Genomic DNA, 14,026 nt, shown 5'->3' on the forward strand with positions numbered 1-14,026 from the left:
TAATCAGATAAATGAGGTAGGAGAAGATCCCAACAGAACTCTCAAAACTGAAAGTGGCTAAATCAATGGGGCCAGATGGGATACATCCAAGGATACTAAAAGAGCTTAAAGGGATGCTGGTAACACCATTAACAGAATTATTCAACCAGTCACTAGCTACTGGAGTAATTCCAGAGGACTGGAAAAGAGCAAATGTTGTCCAACTGCACAAAAGTGGAAGCAAGGAAGAGGCAAGCAACTACCATTTAGTGAGACTTACATCAGTAATAGGGAAATTGATGGAAACACTCTTAAGAGTCATAGATTATCTCAAATACAGCAATTTGCAGCATCCCAAACAGCGTGGATTTACTGGGGGGAGATCATGTCAACAAATCTAATTGACTGGATGACTAAGGAAATAGATAAAGGGGAGGCCATAGATATAGCTTATCTAGACTTTAGTAAGGCTTTCGACACTGTTCCACATCGCAGACTGTTAAACTGGAAAGCATGGAATTGGATACAAAGATAGTTGAATGGATAAGATCATGGCTGCAGGATAGGAAACAGTTGTAGTAAACGGAGTGAAGTCTCAAGAGCGAAATGTTGCCAGTGGAATACCTCAGGTATCTGTACTTGGACCAGTGCTTTTTAATATATTTGTGACATTGCAAATGGTATTGAAGGGAAACTATGCCTTTTTGCAGATGACACAAAGGTATGCAACAGGGTAGACACACCAGGAGGGGTAAAACAAATGATTGATGATCTAGGTAGACTAGAGGAATGGTCAAGAACGTGGCAACTACAGTTTAATGCTAAAAAATGTAAGATCATGCACTTGGGTCTCAAAAATCCAAAGGCTAAATATAGTATTAATAGCACTATAATGGAAACTACTGAAGAGGAAACGGATCTAGGAGTCACTATTTCAGGTGACTTAAATGGAAGCAAACATTGTAACAAAGCAATGAGAAAGGCAAGTCAGATGCTTGGTTGCATAGCGAGAGGAATCGGTAGCAGAAAGAAGTGATAATACCACTGTATAGGTCATTGGTACGTCCCCATCTCCAATACTGTGTTCAGTTCTGGAGGCCATATCTCCAGAAGGAGATTAATACATTAGAGACTGTACAAAGAAGGGCAACTAAAATGGTGCAAGGTCTACACCACAAAACCTACCAGGAAAGACTAAAAGATCTTAATATGTATAGTTTGGAGCAGAGAAGGGAAAGGGGGGACATGATAGAAACATTAAAATATATTAAGGGTTTTAGCAAGGTAAAGGAAGGAGACGTTCTTCAAAGAAAGAGAAGTATTAGAACAAGAAAGTTCTGAAACTGGAGGGTGGGTAGGTTCAGGGGAAATTTGAGGAAAAATTACTTCACAGAAAGGGTAGTGGAATAGCCCCCCATCAGAGGTGGTAGAGACTAAGACAGTAGAGCAAACTAAACATGCATGGGATAGACATAAGGATATCCTTCAGAAGAAGTGAGGATCAATAAGGGTTGAGGTAACAATATGTTTAAAAATGGGGCAGACTAGATGGGCCAAGTGGTTCTTATATGCCGTAAAATTCTATGTTTAGATCAAACAAGGTATATGCACCATTAACTTGCACAGTTTAGCATTACACAGCTTTATGAACCTAACCACAGTAATCTGTTAAATGTCAAAACAGAATAGACATTCAGCAACATAAATTTGGAGACTGTTTTGGATTCTCAAACCCCACTGCTACCTTTCGGGCAAAACCAATTCACTAAATTATCTCCTGTCCCACCTAATATTTTCTTGTTTCTCAGTACAGCTGAAATAAAGTTTCATCCACGTTATACACTCTTAACTACTACTGTATTTTACTAAAATGTGAAATACGAGAAGCTTAATTACCATACCATATTTACCATAGTTTTAATGTACAGTGTTTCCTTTTTGATATTTGAGGAAATTCGTTTTCTGAATCGTTTTCATCCCACCTCCTTTGGCAAAATGTTGGTGTACAGTTAAATGTTTTGTGCCTTTTATTATTTTTTTTTATGCTCTTCCAGTGGTTCCCAAACTTTCTTGAATCATGATGTCCTAGAGCACAGGTTCTCAACCTTGGTCCTCAGGACCCCAAACAGTGCATGTTTTCCAGGTCTCCTCACAGACTCAAAAGTGAAATAATTAGCTCCACCTGTGGATCTTTTAAAATGTGTCAGATTAATGACTACACCTGTGCATCTGGATGACCTGGAAAATATGAACTGTGTGGGGTCCTGAGGACAGAGTTTGAGAACCGCTCTCCTAGAGTATCTGCATTTTTTGTACATGGCACCCCTAGGCCAAAAGTGTTTTTATTTTTTTATTGATAAATTCACAAAAGTTAACAAAAAAAACCAAGTAAATTGTGCTGTATTATTTTTGGGTTCAGTTATGTTGTGGTGGACAGGGTTGCACTTCTGTTTGTCCACATATTTTATAATTACCAGTCACCGGCATTGGTTTTGCATATCACATTGAAAATAATTTTGTTTTGGTGCCACAACACCCAGTTTGGGAACCACTCTGCTAGTCCATACTCATACATTTTTTTTAAATATATTTTTAAGTAAGAGAAAACATTTTTAAAATTGTCATGTATTTTGTCGACATGCTTAGAATGTTGACACTGATATGTCAACATGATCAGAATGTCGACAAATCAGTTGCAGTGGTGCAGCGATCACTTACCTGTGAGCAGATCTGACAGCTGTCTGTGTCTGCTGGGTCCAGCAGCCAGGTAATGACTTCCAGCTGTCATTCAGCAGTAAGTAACGCCTTTAAACCTAGCCTTCCCCTCCCGCAGCTTAACCCTAAAGTCAGCATTCTGCAGAATGTCAACATTTCACGTCATCACATAATGAGAATGACATTATGATGTCTTAATGGGAGTGGCTATAACAATTGTCAACTTCACATCACATTGTCACATCACATTATGACATCAAGGTCAACAACTGACAATATGATGTGACAATATGTCATAATGGGAGTGGCTATGTCACATAAAAATGGGTTTTACAGTGTGACATCATAAAGGGAGTGACATTGTGATGTCATGGAAGTACAAATGTGGTTTAATAATGAGAATGACATTGTGATGTCATAAGAGTGGCAATGTGATGTAAAAATGGGTTTTACAGTGTGATGTCATAATGGGAGTGAATATGATTTAATGGGAGTACAAATGTGGTTTAATGAGAATGACATTGTGATGTCATCGGAGTGGCTATCTAACAATTGTTAACATCACATTGTCACATTACATTATGACATCAAGGTCGACAACTGACAATATGATGTCATAGGAGTGGCTATGTGACATAAAAATGGGTTTTACAGTGTGATGTCATAATGGGAGTGACAATATGATGTCATAATGGGAGTAATGTGGTTTAATAATGACATTGTGATGTCACAATGGGAGTGGCTATGATGTAAAAATGGGAGGGACAGTGACATCATAATGGGAGTGACATTTTGATGTCATAATGGGAGTGCTAATGTGGTTTAATAATGAGAATGACATTTTGAAGTCCTAATGGGAGTCGCAATGTGATGTAAAAATGGGTTTTACAGTGTGATATCTTAATGGGAGTGACATTGTGATGTCATAATGGGAGTGGCGATCTGATGTAAAAATGGGAGGGACAGTGTGACATAATGGGAGTGACATTGTGATGTCATAATGGGAGTACAAATGTGGTTTTAACAGTTAATGATACTGTGATGTCGTCAAAATGTGGTTTGAGAATGACATTGATGTTATAATGGGAGTGGCGATGTGATGTAAAAAAGGGTTTTACAGTGTGATGTCATAATAGGAGTGACAGTGTGCTATCTTAATGGGAGTGACATTGTGATGTCATAATGGGAGTACAAATGTGGTTTTAATAGTGAATGACATTGATGTCATAATGGGAGTAAAAATGTGGTTTAATGAGAATGACATTGTTATAATGGGAGTGGCGATGTGATGTAAAAATGGGTTTTACAGTGACATCATTATGGGAGTTACATTGTGATGTCATAATGGGAGTAAAAATGTGGTTTAATGAGTGACACTGATGTCATAATGGGAGTGGCGATGTTATGTAAAAATGGGTTTTACAGTGACATCATTATGGGAGTGACATTGTGATGTCATAATGGGAGTTCTAAAGTGTAATATTGAGAATTACATTGTGATGTCATAATGGGAGTGACAATATGATGTCATAATGGGAGCACTAATGTGTGTCATTTTGATGGTATAATGGGAGTGGTGATATGTAGGAATGGGAGGGACAATGTGATGTCATAATGGGAGTACAAATGTGGTTAAATAATGAGAATGACATTGTGATGTCAAAATGGGAGTACAAATGTGTTTGTTTAATAATGATAATAACATTATGTCATAATGGGAGTGGCTATGTGACGTAAAAATGGGTTTTCAAGTGTGACATCATAATGAGTGACATTGCAATGTCATAATGGGAGTTCTCAAGTGGTGTAATAATGAGAATGACATTGTGATATCATAATGGGAGTGGCATTCTCATTATTACACCACTTGAGAACTCCCATTATGACATTGCAATGTCACTCATTATGATGTCACACTTGAAAACCCATTTTTACGTCACATAGCCACTCCCATTATGACATCACAATGTCACTTATTAAACCACATCAGTACTCCCATTATGACGTCACACTGAAAAAAACATTTGTACATCACATTGCCACTCCCATTATGACATCACAATGTGATGTACAAATGGGTTTTACAGTGATGTCATAATGGGAGTACAAATGTGGTTTAATAATGAGAATGACATTGTGATGTCATGGGAGTGGTTGTGACGTAAAAATGGGTTTTGCAGTGTGAAATCATAATGAGTGACATTGTGATGTCATAATGGGAGTTCTCAAGTGGTCTAATAATGAGAATGACAGTTATGTCATAATGGGAGTGGCGCTGTGATGTAAAAATGGGTTTACAGTGTGACATCATAATGGAAGTGACATTGTGATGTAATAATGGGAGTGGCGATGTGATGTAAAAATGGGTTTTACTGTGTGATGTCATAATGGGAATGACTATATGATGTCATAATGGGAGTACTAATTGGTTTAATATTAATGACATTGTGATGTCATAATGGGAGTGGTGGTAAAATGGGTTTTACAGTGATGTCATAATGGGAGTGACAATGTCAAAAGGAGTACTAATGTGGTTTAATAATGAGAATGACAGTGTGAAGACATAATGCGAGTGACATTGTGTTGTCATAATGGGAGTACTAAAGTGGTTTAATAATGAGAATGACATTATGTTGTCATAATGGGAGTGGCTATGTGACGTAAAACTAGGAGGGAACGTGTGATATCTTAATGTGAGTGACATTGTGATGTCATAATGGGAGTAACTGATGTAAAAATGGGAGGGACAGTAATCCTAATGGGAGTGACGTGATGTCATGGGAGTGGCTATGTGATGTAAAAATGGGAGGGACAGTGTGACATCATAATGGGAGTGACATTGTGATGTCATAATGGGAGTACAAATGTGGTTTAATAATGAGAATGACATTGTGATGTCATAATGGGAGTGGCTATGACGTAAAAATGGGTTTTATAGTGTGACATTATGGGAGTGACATTGTGATGTCAATGGGAGTTCTAAAGTGGTTTAATAATGAGTGACATTGTGATGTCATAATGGGAGTGGCTATGTGACGTAAAAATGGGTTTTACAGTGTGACATAATGGGAGTGACATTGTGATGTCCTAATGGGAGTACTAAAGTGGTTTAATGTGTCAACATGGTGACCTTTTGAACCTGTCAACCTTTAGTGTGCTGCAAAAAGGGAACCAACCAACTCTGCACAATCCCTGGTCGTGGCAAGACTCCTCCTTTAGTAGTACTTTTCTGTTAACACACAGATGATCAAATATCTAATCAACTACATTGAAAGTAGAAATCACTTAGGGTGGACAATATTGGCCTGATTTGCCATATTGGAATGACAAATCAGGCGCATTATGCAGTGTGTGTGCCCGATTGCGTGCTCCCACGAGTTGCATGCGATATCATGATTGGCCGCTTTATTCAATTAAAAAAAGACAATTTCTGAGCATTTTTTTAAAAAATAATCAGTTAAGTGAGCGCTATAAATGAAGCAGAGAGAACCTAATCTGTCACAAAATAAAATCTATATGAAATTTACTTGAACAAAAAAAAGTTATTCCTGGTAAACCAGACTCACCTGAATATAAAAAAATAATGGCCAGCATTCCAGTCGTTTCTTCCGACATTTTCCATATATCTATATATTGCTTTTCAATATCACGCATTGTTATATATTGTTTATATTCTTTACGAATATTGCACAATTTCCAATATAACAGTGTGTAAATATAGCACTGCAATTCTATGTATGAAATATATTTGATTGGTTGGTCTTTGATTTTTTTTAAGTGATCACAGATTAGTGATCACTTATTTTATACAACATTGCTTGTATAAACCATGGTTGGAGTAAAATACTGCACCCCAATTTGCAACATTTTAAAAGGCCGCAACAAGAGAAGCCCCGGTTCCATATGAACTAAAGATGGACAGGACTCTGGATTGAGGGCAAAAGGTATGGTAGCACCCATAATTAATTTTACATTTGATGTGGGATCAATAGGGAATACATGAATCAGTCAATTCCCCAATCCAGTGGTCATTTTTAATTATTTTTTCTTATATTTCTATTCTTGCTATCACTGACATCTACTCTGCTTTCTTCTCTGTTCCTCTTCATCCTGACTGTTAGTGCTAGTACCCTAAAGGATCAATGATAAGCCAAGTATCTTTCCACCAGTCTGAAGTGACTGTTTCAATCCTTTTAACCAAGTTATGTATCCATTCTTGGTGATATGGATGAGTTATTGTGATGTTCATTGTCTTCTTTGCCTGGCACTAAAACAAATGTTTCATCTCTCGCAAGCAGGACACAAGGTATAATAAGGATAAGCTACAGCTATGTTAGACGAAGGCAAAATATTTGGGACATTATCTGACCCAGGGGGATGAGACAATTGTCACTGAACAGGATATAGGGAAGACAGTATAAGGGCATGATCTAATGTTATATGCACAGTATGCAGTATCTGCTCATTCTAAATTTGATACAAATAAGCACAAGATGTAATTTTGCCCTTATGGCACCATCAAAAGATGTAATTTGCTAAACAATGTAATTTATTTACCATATGTATCTCATAAGATACAAAGCGTGGAGAGTGACGAAGATTTAGCAGTTACACAGATACGCATGATGCATGGAACATTTATATCAATTGATTTGACAACCTTTTTATTTTTTTCCCCAGGTACTATTATAGATGGTAAAGGTAAGAACTGATAGCACTATTATAGATAATGTGGGTTGGCAGAAGAAAATACTTATGCCAACTAAAAGATAAGTTTTGAGATCATATATGAAGTTGGGGTCCTATGTCATAAACATAAAACAGGATTCTTATCAGTCAAACTAGAACACCAGTTAGGTATTTAAAAAAGAATCAGTTAACTTGGCGCTTGGTCCACCTATAGCAGTCAACAATATTTGAGCTGCTGCCTCTATGGATGTTTGCTAATATTACATCCAAAAAATCCGTACAAAGAAAATAATAATGATAAGAGGCGCTGCTCGAATATAAATAAAAATTATTTATTAAACTTTTTGAAGTTAAGTGTATATTTTTATTATTGCTAAATTAATAAATTAATAATCCTTTATATTGTTTACATCCAAAAAGGCCATATATTAAGCATGCACACATATACATTTACCACATATGTATTGATCTTATTAAAACCAATCCAATAAGCATATTAGATATCCATCACTTAGCCCAATTAATCGCAGTGTTTTAATGGTTGTTAATAGTTAGTATCCTCCAATTAGTAATGGTTAGTAATCTCAGTTCAATCCAGTGCGATTGTTAAAATCCAATGTTGGTAATTAAGCATGCTTATTACTTATATATATATAATATTACCACATGAGACTTCTCCCATGTTGTTTCTGTGGTCTTTTCTTATTATATCCAAGGTGATACTCATTAGTCGCTGTCCATAGAATAGGTCAAGCCAGTAGTAAGCAGCCTCCTCTTAATTTACTGCCAGCGTCTCCACAGTGAGGTCTGGAGAGGGGACTGATTAATAGTCCGCACCTCTTTTTCTCCGTAGCCCACAGTTGGCTAACGTAGCCTATAGTAATTCCACTTACAAACTAGAACACCAATATGACATTCACAAGGCACACAAAGGACTGTTGACCATACAACTTCCACTGGTAGTGACATATAAAATGTCTAAGCACTTGCATATATAGAGTTTACATTATTATTATTATATGAGATTATTAACACAAGGAGAGCTGATGAGGTTGCAAAGAGTGGCAGCTGCTAAGAATCCAGGCAACCAACTTTTTTTTTTCTAGACTATCGGTGTACAGAAACTGATAAATATGCAACGTTTGTGTTACCACAGTTACCACAGGGGTGTCAGAGTTCAGCCGGAGATCGGCCGTCCCTTACCGTCCCGCCGGCTTCCTCTGACTTCCCGGGCAGTCGGGCGGCTGGTGCAGCAACGTGGGAAGAGCTGAGCATTCACCCTGTAGCGTCAGGCGACCCAGTGAGCGGGGATCGCAGTTTCCATCATGGGCGCCGCCATGACACTTTCCCTATGTCAGTACTTCCCTGAGTTGCCCGGCTGGTCAGCTAATGCTGTGGACCTATCAGCAGGCTTCCAGGGGTATATATACGGCTCCTGTGCTCCAGGTAGTTGCCTGAACAATCATTGTCGCCGCTAGTGTAACTAGAGGAGTCTCGTTCCAGGTTCCCGTGCTTCCAGTGTGTTTCTTCCAGAGCTTCTGAGCTATCTCCTCACAGTGCCTTTACTATCAGCAGCCTGTGTGAAAGCTAACCTCCATCTCACCACAGTGCCTTTGCAAATCAACAGCCTGTGTGCAAGTTTATCCTCCATCTCACCACAGTGCCTTTACTAATCAACAGCCTGTGTGCAAGTTAACCCTCCATCTCTCCACAGTGCTTTTACCATCACTGCCTGTGTGCAAGTTAACCCTTCATCTCATCGCAGTGCTTTCACCATCACAGCCTGTTTGCAAGTTAACCCTTCATCTCATCACAGTGCTTTCACCATCACAGCCTGTGTGCAGGTTAACCCTTCATCTCATCGCAGTGCTTTCACCATCACAGCCTGTGTGCAGGTTAACCCTTCGTCTCATCGCAGAGCTTTTACCATCACTGCCTGTTTGCAAGTTAATCCTTCATCTCATCACAGTGCTCTCACCATCACAGCCTGTGTGCAGGTTAACCCTTCGTCTCATTGCACCCTAGTGCATGATCTCCGGCTGGCAATCCGGGTGGATGCGGAGATCATACATCCTGGCCCCTCGCCTTCGCCTCCTCCCGCAGCCTCAGGCCTCGGCTTTCAAAAACCCGCCTCCCAGCGTGACAGTTTGTTCAGGCCCAATGGAAGCCGCAGGTGCCCAAGGTACTGGGACTCTTCAAGAGTTAACAAGCCAGACCCTTGCATCGGAACTTAGATGGAACGAAGAAGCACTCAAAGCAGCCTTCCTCCATGGGTTGTCCGAAAGGATGAAAGACGAATTAGCATCCAGGGATTTACCTACGTCTTTTTCTGAGACTATTTCCCTCTGCATAAGGATTCATTTACACCATAGGGAGCGGTGGGGTAATAGAGGTCATGGGGATCGCCCTCGAGATCGTCCGGCCTCAGGAAGTCAATCCTATTCCCCCACCTCCAGGGGTGAGGAACCTATGCAGATCAACAGAACCAGGATAACAACGGCCGAAAGCAATTGGCGCTTTCAAAATAAATTGTGTCTATTGCGCTGCCCCTGAGCACATGTTAAAGAATTGTCCCCTGCTGGCGGGAAATGCGAGATCCTAGTTGATGTCGGGAGCATTCAATTAGGGGTCATTTTTAAGCACACCCAATTAACTGACAGTTTATTGCCTGTATCTCTTTCCCACCAGTTCAGGACAAGGGATGTTAAAGCCCTTATAGATTCCGGTGCTGCAAGAAATTTTATTTCCAAATCTTTAATCCAGTCCCGTGGTATTTCGGTGGTACCTTTACCTGACAAACTACTGCTTTCCGGTGTAGATGGAAAAACCGTGCTAAGTGAATCCATATCCTTGAAATCCCAGCCCGTGACTCTCAGGGGTGGTTGCCTGCACCAAGAGACCATTGAATTCCTCATACTTCCTAACTCTGCTTACGAGCTAGTTCTGGGTTTACCTTGGTTAAGGAAGCATAATCATACCTTTGATTGGTCCAATATGCAAATTGTATCATGGGGACGAAACTGTTTCCATCGGTGCCTAACTCAAGTACTTCCTGTACGTACCCATTCTGTGCACCCCAGTACAGGTGCAAAGTTCCCCCCGACCGACAAGCCAAAAGATCCTTCTGTCTCCAGTCTACCACAAGCATATCAAGATTTTGCCGATGTCTTCTGCGAGCAGGCTGCTGATCAACTCCCTCCTCATCAGTCGTGGGATTGTGGAATAGAACTTCTTCTGGGGAAGATTCCCCCTCGGGGCCGGACCTATCCTTTGTCAGTTCCAGAAACAGCCGCCATGGCAACTTACATTAAGGAAAATCTAGCCAAAGGGTTCATACGGCATTCCACCTCCCCTGCAGGGGCAGGGTTCTTTTGTGTGAGCAAGAAGGATGGCGGCCTCCAGCCCTGTATAGACTACCGTGGCCTCAACCAAATTACTGTAAAAAATCGGTACCCTTTACCTTTAATTCCTGAGCTTTTCGACAAGGTCCCTGTTCTCTAAACTAGATTTTCGTGGGGCATACAATTTGATACGAATCAAAGCTGGGGATGAGTGGAAGACCGCCTTCAATACCAGAGATGGTCATTTCGAATATCTAGTGATGCCTTTTGGACTCTGCAATGCGCCGGCTATATTCCAAGGCTATGTAAATTAGATCTTTCGGGACATTCTCTACAGCTTTGTCATCGTCTATTTAGATGATATTCTAATCTTTTCTAAGGATCTCCAAACTCACCGCCAACATGTTCGAGAAGTTCTAGCTCGCCTTCGAAAACACCACCTTTATGGAAAGTTATCCAAGTGCCTCTTTGAACAAACCACAGTTCCTTTCCTAGGACATATAATTTCTGGGGAAACCATTCAGATGGATCCAGAGAAACTGAAAGCGATCTCTGAATGGCCATTACCAAAATCTTTAAAAGCTACCCAACGTTTTTTGGGATTTTCAAACTATTATAGGCGATTCATACCGAATTTTTCCACTGTGGTGTCTCCCATTACTAGTCTCACACGGAAGGGCGCTAACCCAGCCCAGTGGCCGGACTCAGCCATACAGGCCTTCCAGAGATTGAAAGAGGCATTCTCTACTGCCCCTATCCTTTGCCAACCCCAACTGGATAAACCATTTTTTGTGGAAGTGGATGCCTCTTCGGTGGGTGTAGGGGCGGTATTATCCCAAATTTCCAGTGACTGGAAGAATCATCCATGTGGATACTTCTCGTAAATTTTCCTCTGCAGAGAAAAACTATGCGATTGGAGATCAAGAACTCCTGGCTATGTGTCTGGCATTAATGGAGTGGCGTCATCTTCTGGAAGGGGCCAAGTTTCCAATTACCATTATTACTGACCATAAAAACGTAATTTATCTTCAGACGGCTCATCGCTTAAACGCCAGGCAGGCCCGCTGGTCCTTGTCCTTCTCAAGGTTTAACATTAAGCTTCAATTTCGCCTCGGTAATTTGAACAAAAAAGCAGATGCTCTCTCCCGGTCTTTTCTACTCGACACACAGGAAGATCATCATCTAAGATCTCGCCCAATCCTGGATCCTATGGTCTTCGCTTCAACTCAAATATTGACTCCCGATTTACGGAAAAAGTTGTTAACCTGGGCTCATAGTTCTCTCTTTGCTGGGTATTCTGGTATTTTCAAAACATACAAGTTTCTTCAACGTTCTTATTGGTGGCCCTCGATGAGAAAAGATGTTCAAGAATTTATTTTGTCATGTGTAAAATGCTCACCGCATAAAGTTTCTCGCAAAAAAAGTGCAGGTCTTCTACGCCCATTACCTGTTCCTACTATTCCTTGGACCCATATATCCATGGATTTTCTCTGAGCTTCCACGCTCCAAAGGACATAACACCATATGGGTAGTGGTGGATCGTTTTTCAAAAATGGCGCGTTTTATACCATTAGTAGGCCTGCCATCTGCTCCCCATTTGGCAAAAAATTTTGTTAAAGAGATTTCTAGGTTACATGGTCTTCCTAGAGAGATTGTTTCCTACCGAGGAGTCCAATTCGTAGCCAAGTTTTGGAGGGCCTTATGCAGCGCTTGTGGAACCAAATTAAAATTCTCATCAGCTTACCACCCACAAACTAACGGGCAAACCGAGAGGGTTAATCAGGAACTGGAGACCTTTATAAGACTTTTTGTGTCCTCTTCACAGGATGATTGGGTGGACTTACTACCTTGGGCCGAGTTTTCACATAACTTCAAGTACCACACTTCCTCCAATTCCACACCTTTTTATACTGTTTGGTAAACATCCCCGGATTCCAGATTTCCAACATTTACCTTCGGTGGAGGTCCCTGCAGTTACTGATGTTGTAGAATCGTTTTCAGTCATTTGGAAGAAGATACATGCCTCGTTGAAACAATCATCCAAGAATTCTATCAAATTCGCTGACAGACGGGTCGCGGTTCCTCTGCTGAGAGTTGGAGATAGTCTGGGTATCTACTAGGAACATCCGACTGAAAGCTCCCAGTATGAAGCTGGCCCCAGGCTTCATTGGTCCGTACCGCATTCGCAGAGTGATCAACACGGTTGCGTATAAATTGGAACTCCCACCTCAATTGAAGGTATCTAATACCTTTCATATTTCTCTATTGCGCCCTTTGGTGTTAAATCAGTTCCAAACCACCTCTCCTAAATTACCTCAAGTACAAACTTCTTAAGGTACAGAATTCGAAGTTGGGAAGATTCTGGATTCTCGGTTCAGATCCAACAGTCTCCAATACCTCATTGATTGGAAGGGTTATGGTCCTGAGGAGAGGGCCTGGATCAGATCCACAGATGTTCATGCACCTCAATTAATTCGAGCCTTCCACATCAAATTTCCTGGTAAGCCTGGTGGGTGTCCACCCTGAAAGGGGGGGGTACTGTCGGAGTTCAGCCGGGGATCGGCCATCCCTTACCGTCCCGCCGGTTTCCTCTGACTTCCCGGGCAGTAGGGCGGCTGGCGCGGCGACGTGGGAGGAGCTGAGCATTCACCCTGTAGCTGTGGTGTCAGGCGACCCGGTGAGCGGGGATCGCAGTTTCCAACATGGGCGCTGCCATGACACTTTCCCTATGTCAGTACTTCCTTCCCTGAGTGGCCCGGCTGGTCAGCTGACGCTGTGGGCCTATCAGCAGGCTTCCAGGGGTATATATCCGGCTCCTGTGCTCCAGGTAGTTGCCTGAACAATCATTGTCGGCGCTAGTGTAACTAGAGGAGTCTCGTTCCAGGTTCCCGTGCTTCCAGTGTGTTTCTTCCAGAGCTTCTGAGCTATCTCATCACAGTGCCTTTACTATCAGCAGCCTGTGTGAAAGCTAACCTCCATCTCACCACAGTGCTTTTACTATCACTGCCTGTTTGCAAGTTAACCCTTCATCTCATCACAGTGCTCTCACCATCACAGCCTGTGTGCAGGTTAACCCTTCGTCTCATTGCACCCTAGTGCATGATCTCCGGCCGGCAATCCGGTATATACTTCATGGGATATCCAGCTGTTTCCTCAGCCTACCAATAAATCTCCACACCACTCTAGCCAGCACCTCAAGTGCCTTTCTCCAGCCAGGAGTTCTATCCCACTCCCCACGTGCCTATTCCAGGCATTACCCTTGGGCCACGGGTGATTTTGATTCTCTTTTCCCTGCAGGCCTT

Source organism: Taudactylus pleione, unplaced genomic scaffold, assembly GCF_031769625.1.
Source record: "Taudactylus pleione unplaced genomic scaffold, aTauple2 ptg000117l, whole genome shotgun sequence".
In the NCBI taxonomy this organism is placed as follows: Eukaryota; Metazoa; Chordata; class Amphibia; order Anura; family Myobatrachidae; genus Taudactylus; species Taudactylus pleione.